This window comes from Phocoena sinus, chromosome 18, assembly GCF_008692025.1.
Source record: "Phocoena sinus isolate mPhoSin1 chromosome 18, mPhoSin1.pri, whole genome shotgun sequence".
Classification (NCBI taxonomy): Eukaryota; Metazoa; Chordata; class Mammalia; order Artiodactyla; family Phocoenidae; genus Phocoena; species Phocoena sinus.
Window position 1 is genome coordinate 25,157,034 of NC_045780.1, and position 21,498 is coordinate 25,178,531.

Consider the following 21,498-nt stretch of genomic DNA (forward strand, 5'->3'; position numbering starts at 1 on the left):
TGGATACACTGTAGTACAACCAGATATCCAGACAATGGAATATTATTCAGCACTAAAAAAAAAAAAAAAGAAAGAAAGAGCTATTAAGACAAAAAAGACATGGAGGAAACTTAAAAGCATATTACTAAGTGAAAAATGCCCATCTGAAAAGACAACATAGTGTATGATTCCAACTATAACTATATGACATTCTGGAAAAGGCAAAACTATGGAGACAGTAAAAATCAGTGGTTGCCAGGGACTGGGGGATAAATAAGTGGAACACAGAGGATTTTCAGGGCAGTGAAAATACTCTGTATGATAACATGATGGTGGATACAAGTCATTATACATTTGTCCATATCCATAGAATGTACAACACCAAGAGTGAACCCTAATGCAAACTATGGACTTTGGGTGAATATGATGTGTCAGTGTAGATTCGTCAGTCGTGACGAATGTACCACTCTGGTGGGAGATGATACAGGAGGCTGTGTAGGTTGGGGATGTGGGGTAAATGGAGAATCCATACCTTCCTCTCAATTTGGCTGTGAACTTAAAACTATTCTAAAAATAAGAAAGTCAAGGAAGGAAGGGAGGGAGGGAGAGAGGGAGGAAAAGGGAAGGGAAGGGAAGAGAAGGGAAGGGATGGGAAGGGATGGGAGAGGAGGGCTCTTACTTATAGCAGAGTGTCAAGAGTTGGCCAGTCAATATGTAGGGGGCACTGGAGTTGGAAAAGCATCATTTTCCAACCATCCTAGTAAACGTTGGACCAGGCAAGAGTCTTCAATGTATACTAAAGTAAATTTTGATGAGGAATTAGATATTTGCGTGGTCTTAGTGCGTCTCCCCACAAACCCTGTGTTAGTTACAAGGAAAAGAAAGAAGAGGAAACAGTAACTCTATAGTGGAGAAATCAGACAGCACTTTAACAAAGGGATCAAAATTAACATCACCAGTGAGGGACACTGTGTGTTTCCGGATGTGATACTCTGAGGATGGTACCTAACCGAGGTTGTAGTCCAGCAGAGTATAAATAACCCGGATCTAATCATGAGAAATCAGCAAACAAACCCCAAATGAGAAATGTTCTATTTTTTTAAAAAAAAGGAGGAGGGGACTGTATTCTTCAAAAATATCAATGTCATAAAACACAAAGGAAGGCTATAGAAATGTTTTAGATTAAAGGAGACCAAAGAGACCTGACAATCAAATGTAATGCGACCCTAGACTAGATCTTGTACTGCAGGTAAAAAAAAAAAAAAAAAAAAAAATGCCGTAAAGAACATTTTCAAGTGCCAAAATTGAAATGTGAATGGTGGTATTGTAGCAATGTTAAACTTACTGAGATTGATAACTGTGCTGTGGTTTTGTAAGAGAATACACTTCACCCCTTAAAAACATCGAAGGGGCCATGACGTACTAACTTTCCATCAAATGATTCAGAAAAAAAAATGTGTGTGTTTATGTGACACACACACACGCAGGTACATACATACAAATGATGTAACATTCACATTAGTGAATCTGGGTAAAGGAGATACAAGTGTTTTGATGCTACTTTTATTTTTGCAACCTTCCTATAAATTTGAAATTATCTCCAAATAAAAAGGTTTGTTTTTTTTTTAAATTGCAATTGAATATACAAGTCTGGAGTTCCAAGGAGAGAATGGGACTAGAGACAAATACAGGAGCCATCAGGACATAGGTGGTATTTAAAGGCATGAAAACAGATGAGAGCTACTGGAGGAGAAAGTCAAAGAGGAAGAGAAGGGCCAGGACTGTGACCAGGAAACACTGGTGTTCAGGAATCAGACAGAGAAAAAAGCAGAGGAAGAAGTGGGTGAAAGGAAACCAGAGGGGTGAGGTGTCATGGAAACCAAGAAAAGACAGTATTTCAAGAGGAAAGAGTGACTAACTGTGACAATTGTTGTTAAGAGGTTGTCTAAGAATGTAAACAGAGATATGACCACTGGATTCAGCAAGATGGAGGTCACGGGAGACATTAACAAGAACAGTTTCAATGAAGTGCAAGGTAAAGAAATAGAGCAGTGTCAGAAGCTGTTGTAGTCAGTTCCTATCACTTCGTGCCTTATAGGGGACAATTGTCATCTGTCTGGTCACTAAGGATCTGTATCTTCTATGCTTGTGCCCTGCACCTACCCTGTGAGGCAGAGTCCACCTCTCACGTATAGAAACCCAAAGTGCCAGAGGCTGGTTACCCCAGCTCCCTGGCCGGTAGACCAGGTAAGCGACCTGGGCTCTGTCACTTACAAGAAGAGCTTGGAGAGCTCAGAATATATCCTGGCAAAGGGCAATGGTGATCAAGCTGGTAAGACCTCCCGTTCCTACAGGCAACAGGGGCTCTGTTTCCAGTCAGCACCCAGAGGCCAGTATTGAGGTGGCAGTGAGCCCTACAGCAGAGCAAATGTGTCTACACCATTCGGGTCCTATGGAAGGAGTTGGGGTGTTCTACCTGGCCGTGAAGCTTCCAAACCAGGTGCCCCAATGCTGTTGGAATGCTACAAGCTGCCCCATGTCTTAATAAACTCTCTCTCTCTCTGCGTAATCAGTCAGGGCCAGTTTCTTTTGCTTGCCACTATGAACCACTGAAAGAGGATGTTGCATTTTCTTGGCGAAGGAGGGGATTCCGTTACGCTGTCTTGCCCAAATTCTGCCTCTCGAGAGTATCTCAAGTATCCAGTGTCCTTGGCCAACAGTCACTGTGGACAGAATGGCCTCCCAGTGGTACCCCTCTGAAGATATTCCTCAGCCCTGATACCTAAGACCTCCAGTGTCTCAAGACCTCATTACCACTGGAGTGAAATGCCCCAATGTGGACGTGTGTGCCTACCCCCCACTTTATCTTGGCTTTCTAAACATTCAGCTCTCGCCACCACCATTTCTTCTCCAGGGACTCCTCGGAGCCTGTGGTTTTCTAGCTACTTCCCTGTTGAGTGTGGGAAAGGAGATAAGGGAAGAACACAAGGCTGAAATGCTTCCAGAAGCATCTCGTAAGTTTGTCTCTTATGAAGACTGGTTTGCTGTTCTCTGCCTGAAATCAGACCATGCCTGTCATCACCCTGGGCTGACGCAGGATGAATCAGACCCTGTAGATGTAGGGAATCCTCAGTGGTCTCCCCAGCCACACGTGGCACAGAGCCCAAAGCAACTGAACAGAGCAGCCAGGATGGATTTCTAACCACGACACTGACAAATGCCAAAACCATGCACTGGCGCCACCTCCTCAGTCCACTGATTCTCCATATGGTGGGTCTTTTCCTTCACATATGACTGTGTCTGAGAAGCCCGACACCTCCTCAGAAGCCTCCCCACACTAATTGCACGTGTGGTCTCTGAGGGAGTCTCATGCCGCCTTTGGAGCTTGGGGGCAGTCAGCACCAGATGGCAGAAGACTCTGTGCTTGCCCTGCTCCTGTGGGCATAGGATTCCCGGGGCAACATTCTCGTCTTTTCCAAAGGACTCTTTTGTCACGTGCCTTATCCCATTGATGTACTGCAACTTCCCTTGAGGTGGAGAGGGTATCGATTTTGTCATCCAGCTGGGAAAGGTGGGGCATAGAGAGAGCGGGAGGGACTTCCAGTGTGGCAGAACCATGCCCGATGCCAGTTCTGGTCTGTCCACATCCACTCTTGATGGCATCATCCACTATGCCTAGCCTTTGGTGGATAAAGCCTCCCATTTCCTCCCTTTCTTATTCCTCTTTCAGCCATTAACTGAAGCATTCTTTGGAAGCACATCATTCCCTAGGGATCCACCAAAGCTAAGTTATGATTCCTAAAATCTAGACCAACAAAAAGATGGTGTAGCTTTGCCCCCAAGGAAGAGGGACTTATTCTCTTTTTTTTCAACCCCAAACTCCCAGTCCATCCCTCCCCCACACACCCTCCCCCTTGGCAACCACTAGTCTGTTCTCTATGTCTGTGAGTCTGTTTCTGTTTCGTAGATAAGTTACATTCCACATATAAGTGATATCATATGGTATTTGTCGTTCTCTTTCTGACTTACTTCACTTAGTATGATCATCTCTAGTTGCATCCAAAAGTGACTTATTCTTCAAACCAGATTTGTGTTGCTCGGTTCATCATCTCCTGGGCCACTGATCTGCTTCCCCTGGTGGGACTGGTCTACTCCAAAGCCGGGACATCTTCCCACCCATGGGGCTGCCCTAAAGGAGGCTAGACAGAGGGTAGGGCTTGGGGAGTAGGGGTACGCTGGAGTCACCCATGAGGACAGAAAAACACTACCCAGGCGGAGCTGTGGGAGATGGTCACCCCAGACTCCCTCCACCTCCTCTCCTGGGGTTGGAGGTAAGGATGGGAGGTTCTGGAATGCTCTGGCCTCATTGTTTCTGACTCCACAAACGTCTCTTCCATGTCCCTTCCCCAATCACAAGCCATGGCATGTCAAAGCTGTAGGGCTCTGAGACTGTCCCCAATGCCTCATTTGGCAGTCAAGGTGACCTTGCTTCAGACATGTTGCAAAGACAGAGGCAGAAGGTCAAGCAAAGGTGTGTTCTGGGGTGTGACATGGGGAACACGCTTGGGATTCATACATGGGGCTCTTTGGCCCAGCCTGAAGCCCAGCATGTAGCATAAAGGAGAAAAATGGCTGGAAAACTCCCAAAAGCTGACTCTGCAATTCTTCTGAATTCTCCCCACCACAAACATGGCCGAGTGTCCAGAATGGATGAGGAACAGAGCAGCGGCCTCTTGGTTTTGGAGTCCAGCTGGGCACCTCAGTCTAAGAAATGGGTCTGCGTCTCACTGCGTGTGAACAGCTTGCTGAGAACCCAGGTCCTCGGTGATGCAATCACCTTGTTTAAATCAGAGCCCAGTCATGTGAGGAAAGACAGAGCCATGCTTTTGCAGATGAGGAAACTGAGGCCCGGAGAGATGGAATCGTTTGCTGAGGCTCACCTGCGGCTGCTGGTGAGCCTGTGCCTTACTCGCCTGTCCGATTTCCTCCAACACCAACCAGCTCCCGGAGGAAGCTCATGCTGGGCCCTTTGTACCTTCATCGCCTGGTTCACCCTCCCCATCCTGCAGTCCCCTGCTCTGTCCAGGGCCAGTACTCGCTGTAACTTTGTGGCTTTGCTGACTGCCAACTGCCCCCCTTACCTTGTCCTTCCTGTTCCCACAGCCGTGGCTGGATTTGCTGCCCACGGTCGGGCCCCCCTGGCTGCAGTTCATCTGCCGTCTCCCAAACCCCAGCCCAGACGAGAAGGAGGGGAAGGCGGGAGGGGTGGGATGGGCGGGGGCTGGGGGGGAGAAGCAGAAGGAAGGGTCGCTTCCGTGCCAGACGTCTGTGATGGGTCTAGCAGAGAGTGAAAGGACGTTGAGAACCCAGTGCGGGGCCTGGCGTCCCCAGCCCCAGTGACCTGCCTACCCTTGTCACTGGGAACTGTCACAGGCATGGGGTGTTCACTATACCTGGCCACTGAACCTTCCTTACTTGCTGCTCCCCTTCAAGTGACCCAGCTGCTAACTAGGGGTCCTGGCCGAACCCTGTCCTGCAGATTTCAAAGCTCAGGGAGCTCGTGAGCACAGACCCAGGGTGACACTCTACAATCTGTGAGCCAGTGGCATTGGTCTCAAAGAAATGAGACCAATTGGTCTCTGAAATGCTTTTACGCTCCACAGGTTTACTTTGCAAAGGAAGGTCCCAGACAGACACTGACCTTTCTCTGCCACTTACTTTGAATTGCAATAAAATTGGGATATTTTCCCATTTTATTCACAGCCCATCTCAGAACGATAAACACCTCAAGAAAAACCAGTAGCTTTGGGAGCTTAACAGCAGGAACATTATAATTCAAAACTTATGATTCTTTGTTCCCAAGGGAATCTGTTTTCAAGGATGACTAGTAACTGATTTAATGTTAAAATAAATGCAAAATGAGTAACCACACTGAAAGTCTGACATCACTGAACAAATGGGGAAAAGATTTTGTAAAATGTATGTATTTATTAAACATTAAACTCTAAGACTGCTACAACTTTGAGGTGGCCGCCCAGGTGTCTAAGGAATAAAAACTTGGATGAAATGACTCCCAAGGTAATTCACCTCACAGCATCTAGTGAGCCAAGGCAGAGCCCTCAGGCCGCAGACTTGCTGAATGGCAGGTGCTGAGTGCTTGTCTTAATTGATTAGCGACAGCCACTCCCCTAGAGCTCATTCATCTGCCATCCATTCAGAGATCACTTACTGAACTCTCCTCTGTCACATTCCCGTTTTAATTTTTTTTCATAGCACTTGTCACTCTGAAATTATTTTTTATCTATTGGTTCTTTTTTTTTTTTTTTGGTCTGTCTGCCCCCTGGAATGTGAGCCCCACGAGAGCAGGGACTCTGTGGGCTCTTGTTAGCTGCAGACCCTCCAGAACCTGGAACGACGCCCGGCATGAGTGGGAACAAAATACATGTGTTGTAGGTTAATGCCATCGTCATTAGCTTCCATCCTCACTGAAAGGCGGGTTGTGCTGGAGAGCTTGAGTTCAAACTCCAGCCCTGCTGCTAACTAGCTGCCTGGTAGGCAAGTGATTTAACCCTCCTGTGCTTCAGTTTCCCCATGTAACCACCGGAGTCTGATAATGGACCCTCTCTCCTCCCATCCATTGAGTTAACATATGTGAAGTACTCAGGATAGATTCTAGCATATAAATGACTCAAGAAGCAGTAGTTATAATTATTGAGTCAGGGCCAATCCCAGGCAAAACTGTTTGTCTCCAAATCCCATCCTCACCCTCACTGTTGCTGGTCTGGTCTCTTCTCATTTTCAGCCCCATCTGATGGAGGTGCCTGGCGTTCTTAAATCTCCCCAGCTTCTGAGAGCCTCCCACTGCACACGAGCCCGGAGCACCTTCCAGGGCCGTGCACATGCTCTAGAATGAGCCTCCAGCTCCAACACTTCATTTCTCCACCTAACACTCTCCAACCCATTGCCTGGGAACCAAAAGACCTGGGCAACCAAGCTGCATCAAAGTATGCATACAAACCTGCTATCTCCCCTGACAAATAGTTCCTGGACAGACGATAACTAGAATTACGGTGATGATCATTTTGTAACATATAAACATATTGAATCATTGGACTTCCCTGGTGGCACAGTGGTTAAGAATCCGCCTGTCTATGCAGGGCACACAGGTTCGAGCCCTGGTCTGGGAAGATCCCGCATGCCGCAGAGCAACTAAGCCTGTGCACCACAACTACTGAGACCACGTGCTGCAACTACTGAAGCCCGCACACCTAGAGCCTGTGCTCCACAAGAGAAGCCACCGCAATGAGAAACCCGCGCACCACAACGAAGAGTAGCCCCCGCTAGGCGCAACTAGAGAAAGCCCGTGCTCAGCAATGAAGACCCAACGCAGCCAAAAATAAATTAAAAAAAATAAAAATTGAATCACTATGTTGTACACCTGAAACCAATATAATACTAAGTTAATTATACTTCAATTAAAAACAGAAAACAAAAAATACAAGCTCACAGATAGAGTGGTGGCCAGAGGCAGGGGGTGGGCAGTGGGAGAAATGGGTGAAAGGGGTCAAATGTACCAACTTCCACCTATAAAATACATAAGTCCTGGGGATGTCATGTACAGCATGATGACATATAGTTAATAATATTGTATTACATATTTGAGAGCTGCTAAGAGAGTAGATCTTAAAAGTTTTCATCTCACGAAAAAGAATTTTCTGGAAACTGTGTGTAGTGACGGATGTTAACTAAACTTATTGTGCTGATCATTTCAAAATGTGGGCAGCCGTCAAATCATTACGTTGTACACCTGAAATGAATATGATGTTATATGTCAATTATATCTTAATTAAAATAGAAAGATAGATAATTTTTAAGAAAAAAAATAGTCCCTGGACCCTCCCAAGTGGGCAGTGGAGTGAAAAGCTCAGCATAAGTAGGGTCAGCTGAAGGCCCAGCCCCGTGTCCTCAAGAGCTCCTTCCGCTGGGGACCTCTCCATAATGACCTCTGTCATCACACATGGCCTCAGAGGGACTGGCCCAAGTACAGGCACAGGACTGTCCCTGTTTCCCTACAAGACAGTGGAGGAAGGTTAGAACATCTATTGACTTTCCTAAGGCTCCAGGATGATCAGAGGACTTCCCTGGCGGTCCAGTGGTTAAGACCCTGCGCTTCCAGTGCTGTGGGCTCGGGTTTGATCCCTGGTCGGGGAACTAAGATCCCACATATCACATGCTGCATAACGCGGCCGAAAAAAAGAAGAAGCTACCCATACAGTGGTTGCGAGGATTAATTTAAAAAAAAAAAAAAAAGGACAATTAGTGTCTCCTTTCCTCAGTGCCACTTTCATGCTGCAACCTCAGCTGGGTAGGGGGATAAAGAACTTCCCTCCGTCCTCTTACGTTCTGTACCTGGGCCTGAGAATCAAACTGACATAAGACAGATTGACAGGAGAAAAGCATACACATTTGATTTAATATTTTCACATGTACCTGGGAGTCTTCAAAAGGAAAATAAAGACCTGAAGAAGACGTTCATCCCCAAAGCTTATATACCTTTTTACACAAAGAATGATAAATTGTGGGGTTGTGACGACATAGGAGCTTGGGTTTGGGGCAGTACAGTGTGGGGCAGTGACTAGGAAATATAAGGGGGAAAACTAATGAAAGGTGAGTTGCTTTAGTGGGCTGGTTTGTACAGATCCATTTAGGCATTACCTCCTGGTCTCCAGTGGTAAGAATGTTCTCTGGTAAGAGGAGGGCCCCTTTCTCAGGGGAAATTTTATGACCTGCTTTTAGGTGAAAGAGGGCCGTCAGGGAACCCTTCCTGCATCTGCTATTTCTCAAGTGTCCTCAGCTCAAAATAATCAAGATGCCAAAGCAGTATATTTGTGGTGACATGTTCTGATTCCCTTCAGCTGGAACACTCCTCCCTCTCTCCTTCTCCTGCCTACGTTCACTCACAGTCTGTGTCTTCAAATCTGTATAGATCCACTTCCTCCAGGAAGCCCTCCCTGACAGGACAAGTCTGGGCAGGATCCCCTTCTTATGCCTCCTGCCCAGGCTCCTACTCACGCAGCATCCTAGTCACCTGGTTCCCTGTCTGAACCCCCGAGAGCAGGGCCACAGCATCTTACCCATGTAAGATGCTCTCTCCATCACCAAGCACAGGGCCCAGCAGGGATCGAGCTTCTGGTTACTAAGTGTTGAGCTGTTAACCTAAAATGTATTTAAATACTCAGACGATGTGTTTCTTTGCTTCTGGTTGGAAATTCAGCCGCTGAATATTGCTTAAAAAATTGATTTCCGTGAAACATGAGAAAGTGAAGAACTTAAGGGGAAAACAGGAGGAATTTCCCCTGTGTCGTGCTACCTGCAGCTCCCAGGCTCTGCCCACAGACTCTCCTCCACAGCCAGCTGCCGCCTGAGAGACTTCTAGGCAGTGGAAATAATCCACAGTGGGTTGGGCTGAACTCTTCCGGCTGGGGCAGGCGGCAACCACGTCCTCACACACTTGTCAGGTTGCGGTTTGGTGGGACGGTTCCTAGCCTTAAATTAAATATCTTCTTGGACGACGTGGGGATGAAGGACGGGTCCTCTCAGAGGAATTCCCTGCATCTCACTTGGCCACACGTGGCGTACCGGGATGCCAACCATTGGTAAACAGCTCGAGAAGGCCTTGCACTGTGTGGATACATGACAGATCCTGCCTCGTGCAGGGGTTGTCCTCACTTACTCTACTGGGGAGAAGCCAGCAACGTTCCCTGAAGAGACAAGGAGAGAGAGAAGAGCTCCTTGAACTGTAGCCGTGAGAAGCCAGCATGTCTGAGTTAAACGTAGTCTGTCTGAGACCAGACAGAAAAAAAGTTAAATATATATATATATATTTAATATCTTTATTGGGGTATAATTGCTTTACAATGGTGTGTTAGTTTCTGCTTTATAACAAAGTGAATCAGTTATACATATACATATGTTCTCATATCTCTTCCCTCTTGCATCTCCCTCCCTCCCACCCTCCCTATCCCACCCCTCCAGGCGGTCACAAAGCACCAAGCCGATAAAATATCTTTTTAATATATATTTTTAAAGGTGATCCATGCACATTGTGAAAAAAAAAATCAAGTAGTACAAAATTTAGGGAGAAGAAATCTCTTCCCACATGGGATCTTCCAAGACTCTAGCCCCCTCTCGTTCCGGGCTCTTTCAAATATGTCATCTCGTTTCATCTTCATTTTATATATTTTTAAATTTTTAAATGGACTTAAAAAATTTTTTTTCCTTTCAGTATTACTGAGATACAATTGGCTTACAGCACTGTATAGGTTTAAGGTGTACAGCATCATGACTTGACTTAACATACATCGTGAAATGATTATCACAATAAGTTTAATGAACATCCATCACCTCATATAGATATAAAATTAAAGAACTAGAAAAAAACCTCTTTTTTTCTTGGGATGAGAGCTCTTAGGATTTACTCTCTTAACTTTCATGTATAATATACAGCAGTGTTAATTCCGTTTCTCGTTTGGACCTTACATCCCTCATACTTATTTATCTTATAATTGGAGGTTTGTACCTTTTGATTGTCTTCATCTAATTCCCCTTCCCCCCACCCCTCACCTCTGGTAACCACAAACCTGATCTATTTTTGTATGGGCTTGTTTGTTTTTGAAGTATTATTGACCATGTAAGTTCCTGTTACACAACTTAGTTTCAAATGAAATAGTTTCATCATTTCAAAAAATGGTTTCATCATTTCAAAATGATGACCACAAGTCTAGTTACAATGTGCCACCATACAAAGATATTACATAGCTATTGACTGGACTATTTTTACTAAATGCTAATTTTATTTTATTTTATTTACATATTTTAAAATGAGTTAATTGATTAAACAAATGTCAAATAATAAAAATGTTCATTCTCCTTGAAAAATATTAAAACATGATAAAGGTTTTAAAAATAAGACTGACAAAAGACTGAAATAAAATAGAAAACTAGCAAAATGCTAACAGTCAATGATGGGGCTCTAGGTGACTTTTTTTTAAATTTCATACCTTTCTATTTTTACTAAAAATTCGACCATAAATAATATTGTTATATCATTTTAAAAATCACTTAAAAAAAAGACTTGGGGTATTTTTGACATACAAAAACTGCACACATTTATGTGTACAATTTGATACATGTTGGCATGTATATACACCTGTGAAACCATCACCATAATCAAGATAAACAATATATCTTCTCTACCTCACACCATACACAAAAATTTACTCAAAATGTATCAAAGGCCTAAATGTAAAGCTAAAATTATAAAAACACTTAGAAGAAAGAATAGATGTAAATCTTCATGACCTTGGATTAGGCAATTGTTTCCTAGATATGACACCAAAAACACAAGCAACAAAAGAAAAAAATATATAAATTTCACCAAACTTTAAAGGTTTTGCATTTCAAAGAACACTATAAGAAAGTGAAAAGACCCACACAATGAGAGAGAATATTTGCAAATCATACATTTTAAGAGGAAGTTGTATCCAGAATATACCAAGACCTTTCATATTTAAACAATAAAACAACCACCCAAATTTAAAATGAGCACATTTGAAAAGACATTTCTCCAAAGAAGATACATAGATGGCCAATAAGCACATAAAAGTATGTTTTATATTATTAGTGATTAGGGAAATAAGATATCACTTTAGACCCACTAGGATGGCTATAAGAAAAAAAAGACAATAACACCTATTGGCAAGGATGGGGAGAAAATGGATAGTAAGTTGTAGCCACTTTTTTACCATCAAACAAAGCTGGTATGAACATTTGTATACAAATCTCTCCTAGCAGTGTCTTTCAAAGAGCAAACGTTTTTAATTTTGAACGGGTCTGATTTATCCATTTTTTTTTCTTTTAAGGATCTTGCTTTCAGTACTTTTTCTAAAAAATCTTTGATTTATCATGGAAATCTAAGAAATCAAAGATCACAAAAACCCTATGTTGGGACTTCCCCTGGTGGTGCAGTGGTTAAGAATCCACCTGCAAAAAAAAAAAAAAAAAAGAATCCACCTGCCAATGCAGGGAACACAGGTTCAATCCCTGGTCCGGGAAGATCCCACAGGCTGCGGAGCAACTAATCCTGTGCTCCACAACTACTGAACCTGCACTCCAGAGCCCGCAAGCCACAACTACTGAGCCCATATGCCACAACTACTGAAACCTGTGCACCCAGAGCCCATGCTCCACAACAAGAGAAGCCACTGCCATGAGAAGCCCATGCACCGCAACGAAGAGTAGCACTGTTTCACTAGTAGCTCTGGCTCAACTAGAGAAAGCCCACGCGCAGCAACAAAGACCCAATGCAACCAAAAATAAATCAATAAATAAATTTATTTTAAAAAACCCAAAAAACCCTATGTTTTCTTCCAGGAGTTTTATAGTTTTACATTCAGGTCTTACTTTGTACACATGCATATCCAATTGTTCCCACACAATTTGTTGGAAAGGCTGTCTCTCTAATACTTTCAGCTGGCTCTTTTCCCACCCTCAGCTAGTTTCCTCACATACATGCTTCTGTATTCAATACTTCAGTACTCAGTGAAAGAACTAGAATTCTTTTTTTTTTCTTGCAACTAGACTTTTCTTTTTCCTTTTTTTTTTTTAAACTTTTTGTTTTATATTGGAGGATAGTTGATTAACAATGTTGTGTTAGTTTCAGGTGTACAGCAGTGATTCAGTTATACATATGCATGAATCTATTGTTTTTCAAAAGGTTGTCACAGAATATTGAGCAAAGTTCCCAGTGCTATACAGTAGGTTCTTGCTGGTTATTCATTTTAAATAGAATTCTTTTTCTGTGCATTCTTCTCTCCTCTTGGTCTCCCCAAACTCTCAGATCCAACTCCTCAACTCAGGGAGACCAGCAGGCTCTGCCTCAGTTCCCCTCCCTATGCTGCAGCCTGGAAACTCTCTTGAGACAATAAACTGGAGCAATCGTAGGGCTCACCTTGTTTATTTGCCACATCTCAGGGATCACCCGTACTTCCTTGCCTGATCTGATTGCCAATATCTTAAAAACCATTGTTTCACGTAATTTGTCTGTTTTCTGTTATTTCAGGCTCAAAAGAGAGTAATTCCTGTTGCTGTTACTGCATTTTGGCTAGAAGTGGCAGTTCAAGTGAGTTTTTTAAATTGACTGCTAGATTTTGAGAGTAAGTATAAGGAGGCCAATCTCCTCTGGAAGATCAATTTTCTAATGAAGTTCCAAGTCTAGAAAGTTGGAAGGAAATAGTCACTATAAACGTTGAAATTCACGTCACTCTCGCTTTCCAGGAACGTGTTGCCATTTTGCAGAGAGAAGTTGTCCACGCTGGTGTATCTAAAGAATGTGGTAAAATTGCCTTCTCTGGAGGTTCTAAAACCTTCTAATGGTTCCTTTCCTTTCCTTTATCAAAACTCTATTCAAATTCCAAGGGAGAGTCATAGCTGTTAAGAAGACTAGCTGCTATAACCAAACCTCAGCCTAGCACCTGCAGTGTTTCCCTACAGGAATATAAATCTAAACTAAATAAATAACAAATAATACACACACATAGAATAAATATGGATAAAATATACATTTTAAATAGTCCATCCTGAGGCAATATCAGTGCCTATTACAATTCCATATCAGATATGTTTTGCATTTGGTTTTTCAGTTCTTATTCTGTTTCCCTGTGCTCCCTTCTGCTCCTCGCTGGTCTCCTCTGCTTTCTTCCTGGTTCTTTCTTCTCTCCTGCCTAATCCTCAGAGAACCCTGAGTGCACTCACAGGAACAGACACACTCAAACCTCAGCTCAGAGTTGCCAGACAGCTTTGGACTCCACCTTACCAGCCAAAACAAAAAACAAAGAAAATTAAAACTCACCTTTAATTAGATTGCTGGTGTTTTTACTTTTAATATACTAGCACATTATTTTAGCTCAGGTTGAAAAATCAACCTCTAGCAGAGAGAAGAAAGTTTAATAGCCATTGTGGATGGCATATTGTGTGCCTGGTGTTACATAGAATGTGCAAGCATCATGGAACGAAATCATAAACCGACCTCCCTTCATGACCATCCTGTTGGGCCAGTTTTTCTCCTGCCCTGGCTGAAAACTCAGGCAGGTCTCAGGATTCTTCTGGCCGTCCAATGAGAAATTAGAATTCCCAGTACCTTATAATAGTCAAAGCCCAACTTTTTTTAAAAGCCCAATGACTAGCCTTCCCCCACAGCTCAGCCTTACTGTAGGCAGAAAGCCTATAGCACAGAAGGGAGATATAATTACCTTTTCTCTTTTCCTCATCTTTTTTCCAATTTTACTCCACTTACTCATCCTTACCATTTTGCTAACCATCATTTCTGAGCCCTCCTGGGTCAGTGGGTGGGGAGACAGGGAGGAGGGAGAAGTGGGGCTTTAGAAGAAGGAAAGTTCCTCCTTGTCGGGTCCTGTCATGAGCTGACTTTGCTCCCTCTGGAAGGAGAAGGTGTTGAAAGCTGTCTTTGTCTCATGGGGTAGGCATGGGTTCTTAGTACATGCCCCCTATCAGCGGGACTCTCTTGCAGTCCCCTTGACAAGAACATGTACATCCATCGTTTAGTTGATCTAGAAGAAGAAAACACCCCAGATGGAGGGAACGGTGAGCACAAAGGTCCTGAAATGGGCGCACACGGTTCACGTCCAAGGAACAGAAGAGGCCCATTTGACTGAAGCACAGGAAGTAGGGGCATAAGCGGGAGGAGATGAGGGCAGAGGATAGCGGGGACTGGAGTCCGTGGGGCCTCCTAGACCAGGACCCTGACGGTACTCTGGGTGGGGTGAATGGGAAGTCATGAGTGTTGATGGGAGGAGTGACATGATCTACCTCTGGCTTTGAAAGGATCACTCAGCCCCTGTGTGGAGAATAGTTTTGGGAGAAAGGGAAAGTGGGAAAGACTGAACATTTGGAGATTAACTGGGAGGACTTGCAATAATCCAAGTGAGAAAAGATGATGACCTGGACCAGGGTGGAAGTGCTGGAGGCAGTGGGAGGCGAATGGGGTATATTTTGAAGACTGAGTCAATATCATCCATGAAGGATTGGATCAGGAATGTGAAAGAAAGAATAGAATCAAAGTTGACTCCAAAGTTTGGGCGTTAACAAGTGCAAGGAGGGGTTTGCCTGAGGAAGATGGCATATTTGAGATAAAGATGGAATCAGGAGTTTGTTTGGACAGATTAATTTGGAGATAATGTTAGATAGCCAATTGGCAAAGTCAAGCAGGCAGCTAGGGGCATGACTCTGGGATCCGCCTAGAGACATAAATCTTGGAATCATCAGCATATTAGATGTCATTTAAAGTCATGCAACTGAGTTGATCAAATGGGAATGAAAGTGAATAAAGAGGAGAAGTCCAAGGGCTAAGCCACAGGGCCTCCAACCTTCAGATATGGAGATACAGAGAAACAGCAGAGACTGAGAACAGCCATTAGGAGGAGAACCAGCGGTGTCCCAGAAGCCAGGATGAAGTAAGTCTTCAGGAATGGCCAGTTGTTTCAAATGCTACCGAGATCAAGAAGTTGCATTGACCACTGGCAACATGGGGGTCATTTGTGACCTTGGCAATGACAATTTTGGCAGAACAGTGAAGACTGATTTAAGTGTGGCCAAGAGAGAATGGGAGGAGAGGAAGCAGAGACAGTGAGACAAATCTTTTGAGGACTTTTGCTCTAAAGGAGAAAAGAGAGGTGGTAGCTGGAGGCAATGGAGGTTTGGAGTTTGGTTGTGTTTGTTTTTCAGGTAGGAGACATCTGTGCATGTTAATTGGAATAATGCAGGACAGAGTGGAGAGAAATGCCAGAGTGAAGCGCTTAGGTGGTCAAGAAAGGAGTAGATCTAGTGAACCTCAAAGGGGCAGGTCCCATGATGGTCTAATTACAGGAAGGAGGGCAGAGTAAGCGGGCACCAGTACAAGCAGGATGGTGGAGGGAGAACGTGGAAGTTCTATTCATTTTCCCAATGAAATACAGAGTGAGGTCACCAGCGGAGAGGGAGGAGGGAGGAAGAAAGAAGAGAAGGTGTGAAATAGCAGTTTAGGAGAAAGGGAAATAGAGTCAGATTGCGGGGCAAACCAAAGGCCCACTTGAGTTATGGCGTTAAATGAAACCAGGCAGCAAGGGTGTGCGCTTCTCCAGTCTCTTCGGCGACCCCAGGGCAGACATGGAGTAGAGACATTGACTTCAAAGAAACGCAAATTAAGATAAAATGCCGTTTTTCCCCTTTTTTGGCCATGCTGCGCGTGGCGTGACATGTGGGATCTTCGTTCCCCCACCAGGGATCGAACCCACGCCCCCTGTATTGGAAGCGCAGAGTCTTAACCACTGGACTGCCAGGGAAATCCCAAGACAAAAATGCCGTTTTAAAAAAATTCACTTTAACAGCAAAGATGTTTAAAGTATCCTCAAAGCATACTAGGGAAGAGTGAAATTAAAACTCTCACGCATATCTGGTAAGAGTATAAATTGGTACAATTAACTTCAGAAATCATTCCCTGACTCTTAGAAATACTCATTTTGCACTTTTAGGAATCTATTTTAAGAAGACAATAAAAACTAAAAAAAAAATGCACACAAGGATATTTATGTAATTATTATTTATACTTGGAAAAAATTGGAAATAATTAAATTACTAACATTAGGGGAGGAGTAACAAAAATAACAGGATAACCATCTATGAAATAGCAACATTCATTGAAATTGATGTTTACCAAGAGTCTTTAACAACATGAAAAAATCCTTAAGATATAAAGTTATGGCACTAAAAATAGTCAAGATAAAATGCATTTTTATGATTTTTTTTTTTTTTTTGCGGTATGCGGGCCTCTCACTGTTGTGGCCTCTCCCGTTGCGGAGCACAGCCTCCGGACGCGCAGGCTCAGCAGCCATGGCTCACGGGCCCAGCTTCTCTGCGGCATGTGGGATCTTCCCGGACCGGGGCACGAACCTGTGTCCCCTGCATTGGCAGGCGGACTCTCAACCACTGCGCCACCAGGGAAGCCCCTAAAATGCATTTTTAAAAGTCACTGGGAAAACACCAAAATGTTCATTGTAATCATCTCTGAGTAGTAGGATTATAGCTGACTTTCATTTTCTTCATTATTGCTTTCTGCCTTTTCCAAAATGGGTACTTCTGTCATAATCAGAACAAAAATGCTATGTTTAAAAATATGGTCCATCCTTAAAGGATTGGATGGATTTGAAGGCATTGGGGTTCTTTCTAGTCACGTGGTATCCTCACAGTCTCACATTTCAAACTGTGCAAATTCCAAGTACATCCAAAGATTCCCTCCCAAGCAGTCTCAGTTTACCTCATCAGAGTTGAACATTCTAAAGCTTTAACCTGAAGATAAAATGTAATAATTCATTTACAATGAACTATTTATTCAAGGTATAATAACAGATTCTTGTTCTAGAATGATTAGTGTCTCCTAACTCTTTTTTTTTCTAGACTTGCCTCAGCCCTTCTCAGAATTTGAAGATGGCCTTCTGGACTCAGGAACTTTAGACTCCAGCAGATATCCTAACTAAGGTTTGTAAAATTCTTTTTTTTTTTTAATTGAAATATAGTTGACTTACAATATTGCTTTAGTTTCAGGTGTACAGCAAAGTGATTCAGTTATAAATTTCTTCATATTTTTTCTATTATAGGTTATTTAAATATATTGAATATAGTTCCCCGTGCCATACAATAAATCCTTTTTGCTTATCTATTTTATATATATAGTAATTAGAACACTCCCTCACACCAGATAGAAAAATAAACTCAAAATGGTTTAATGGGGACTTCCCTGGTGGTGCAGTGGTTAAGAATCCTCCTGCCAATGCAGGGGACACAGGTTAGATCCCTGGTCAAGGAAGTTCCCACATGCCACAGAGCAACTAAACCCGTGAGCCACAACTACTGAGCCTGCACTTTAGAGCCTGCAAGCCACAACTACTGAGCCCTCATGCCACAACTACTGAAGCCTGCACGCCTAGAGCCTGTGCTCTGCAACAGGAGAAGCCACCGCAATGAGAAGTCCATGCACTGCAACGAAGAGTAGCCCCCAGTCAACGCAACTTAGAGAAAGCCTGCACACAGCAACAAAGACCCAAAAGAGCCAAAACAAAAAAAAAAAGATATATATTTAAAAAATTGGTTTAAAGACCTAAATACAAGACATGACACCATAAAACTCCTACAAGAGAACATAGACAAAATATTTTCTGACATAAATCCTAGCAATATTTTCTTAGGTCAATCTCCCAAGGCAAAAGAAATAAAATTCTTTTACTTATAAATATAACAAAGAAGTGCCTCAAAAGGAACTTCTACTCATGTATCAGTCAGCTATCACTACATAACAAACAACCGCAGAATTTCAATGGCATACAATAATAAGCATGCATTTCACTCATGTACTTGTGTGTATTGGCTGAAGCCAATATGATACCGGCTGAGCTTACTGGGCAGCTCTAAACCACAAGTTGAGACCAAATCTGCTCCATGTGTCTCTTATCCTCCTAGGACTAGTGGGCTAGCTTGGCATGTTCTCATGACAATGGCAAATGCATGAAAAAATAAGCCCAACCATGCAAGTACATGTCAAGTCCTTGCTTGTATGTCTGTTAACAATCCATTGGCTAAAACAAGTCACTTGGCAAGCACAAAGACAAGAACAAATAAACACTGTCTCTCTAGTGGAAGGAACCACAGAATCACACAGAAAAGGGTGTGAAATCAGGGAGAAGTGAAGAATAAGCCAATAAATCAATCTACTATAACCAGGAAAGAAAGAAAAACAGAGAAAATGCAAACATGAAATGTGGAAACTAATTTAAAGAGAGTAAATTCTTCAGTCAAAATCTAATCATGGACAGTTCCTATTCCTACTTTTTCAACACCTCTGTTGAAACCCAACCCCCAAAGCCCCAATATTCAGTCCTTGAGCATTTCTCATCCCTATCTCCTCCAGAGGAGAGATGGGAGCCAGAGATACAGCCTCAGTGGGTCAGCGGGTTAATGGACACCATCCTAGAGAAGAAATGCAAACCTTGGCTTTTCTCTGTCCCAGGAATATCAGACACTAAACCCTCTTCCAGCCCTGTAAGCCAGCCTCAAGGCCATCCAGTCGGCCCTGCACCCCAAAGCCCCATCAAAGTGATGAGGAAACAGGTCTAGAGGATCATTTCTTCAATCTTTCCTGGAGGCTAAAGGCTGAAGCCCGAGCTACGTGCTATTAGGCTCCTTCTAAATGGGAGCTTTGGGGATTCTCTCATTACAAGGGGACCACCATTTATCTAAAACAGAAAAAGGAGCATGCCTTAATGCCATTAGAATATGCTTAATGAAAATTTCTCCTTCTCCCTCTCCACCATTCTCTCCCCCTCCCTTCTCCTCTCTTTCTCTTTCTTCCTTTCAAGCCCACTTCCAAAGCTGACCTGAATCTCCAGCAAAGGCTCTGAACCAATCCAGCCACACAGCTTGGGGCCCAGAGAGGCACCATAGTAATGATTTGCATTCCCACGTTATACTCGCATCGCTCACAACAGTCAGCAGTTCTACAAGCTCCTCTGAAACATGGTTGTTAAGAGGATTTGACTCCAGGTTCAGACAGACCTGCACGGACACCTGTCTCCTCTTCTCACCTACCACGTGACCTTAGGCAAATTGCTTAACCCCACAGGTTCCTCATGGGTAGAATGGGGCCAATAACAGTGGCAAACTCATAGGACTATCGTGGATATGGTGAGATAAAACATGAAAGTGCTTAGAACTGTGCCTGCCACGTGGTCCACACTCAGTCAAGTGCAGCTGTAATAACTTGATGTGGAAACCATAACCTCCAGTGGGAAGACACTCAACCCTGGTGAACTCCGAGGAACAGGAACCCCAAACCGTGAATCTTGTGTCTACACAAGATTTGGAACACTTAAAATACTGGTTCCCATTGCGGAGGTAAAAGGACAGCGTTTGGGCCAATTTGGAGTTAACCACTCCTGGGTACTCAGATGTTACAACGGGGATTTTTGTGGTCTGAGCAATAGATGCAAAAACACAGGTGTCTGTGGCCAGTGAACTTAAACATGAAGCAACAGTCACCCAGCAACAAGCCAGGAACACATGTTGGTGTCTGTTAGATGCCACCGCAGGGCACAAACCAGCTCTTTCCTCCTGCATCACTGGGTGGATCGACAAACTTTTTCATGGGACTGATTAAGATACTAGTTGTCATCACAACTTCACTTTTTTTTGTTGTTTGCTTTTGTGGGTTCTTTTTTTTTTTTTTTGGTTTGGTTTGTTTTTTTAAATTGAAGTATAGTTGATTTACAATGTTGTGTTAGTTTCTGGTGGTATTTCCTAGCACCCTTGATTCAATTTGATAAAGATGTGTGGAGTGTTTGCACTGTGGCAGAGGCTGTGGGTATCTGAAATGGAGAAAGAATGAAAGTAGGCTTTTTTCGAGTTCTTGCTATGATTAAACAACCTTGTGGGTGTTTATGAATCCCCTGCTCTACTTTGTTTAAGAAGGGTAGATTCAGAGAAAGATCATTTGTGTGACTAGGAGTAAGAAGGTAAAACGGGAAATACTAATGCTTCGTGTAAGAAAAATGAAGCCATTTCCATGACCTAAAACAACACAGGTGGATTCCTCACTCCCAGTACGATGTTCCTGGTCAGCCTATGGCTTCCTTCCACGCAGTGATTCAGGCACCCAGGCTCCTTCCTTCTCGTGGACCTGTCATTCCTTATGGCCTCAAAGTCCCCTGCACCCTAACTGCAGAGGGAAAAGATCATGGAGAAAACCCACCCACTTCTTTTTTTTTTTTTTTTTTTTTGTGGTACGCAGGCCTCTCATTGTTGTGGCCTCTCCCGTTGCGGAGCACAGGCTCCGGACGCGCAGGCTCAGTGGCCATGGCTCACGGGCCCACTTCTTAAACGCTCCCTCCCAGAAGCGACAGATTCATCCTATTCACATTCCACTGGCAAGAATTAATCACGTGGCCACTCCTGGGTAGGGAATCCTACCACACGGAATCCTCTTTCCTGTTGGGACAGCGATAATTCCCCAAAGCATAAACTTTTGGTAAGGAGCCAGCTACCCATGTGTATGCAGGTTCATACATTGCTATATTATTTTGCCTCTTTCCCCCACTCTGACGTGAGCTCCATAAGAGCAGGGATTTGTCTTTGTTCATTGTAGAATCCCCAGCTGGTGGTGATGCCGGAACTGAAACTTGGAGGAGTTGCCCAGGTGGAGAGGTCAGAGAAAGGCCATCCAAGGAGTGGATGGCACGTGAAAAGGCAGGAAGTATGAGGGCGTGGTGTGTTAGGAGAGCTGGATCTGCCTACTCTGGCCAGAGAGAAGTGTGAGGTCTGGGTCAGGGCATAGCAGGAGCCTGAGTGCAGGGCCCGGAACGCGCAGGGTCCTGGCCTCAGGCTAAGGAGTTGAAATGTATCCTTAAGTACCACACAACT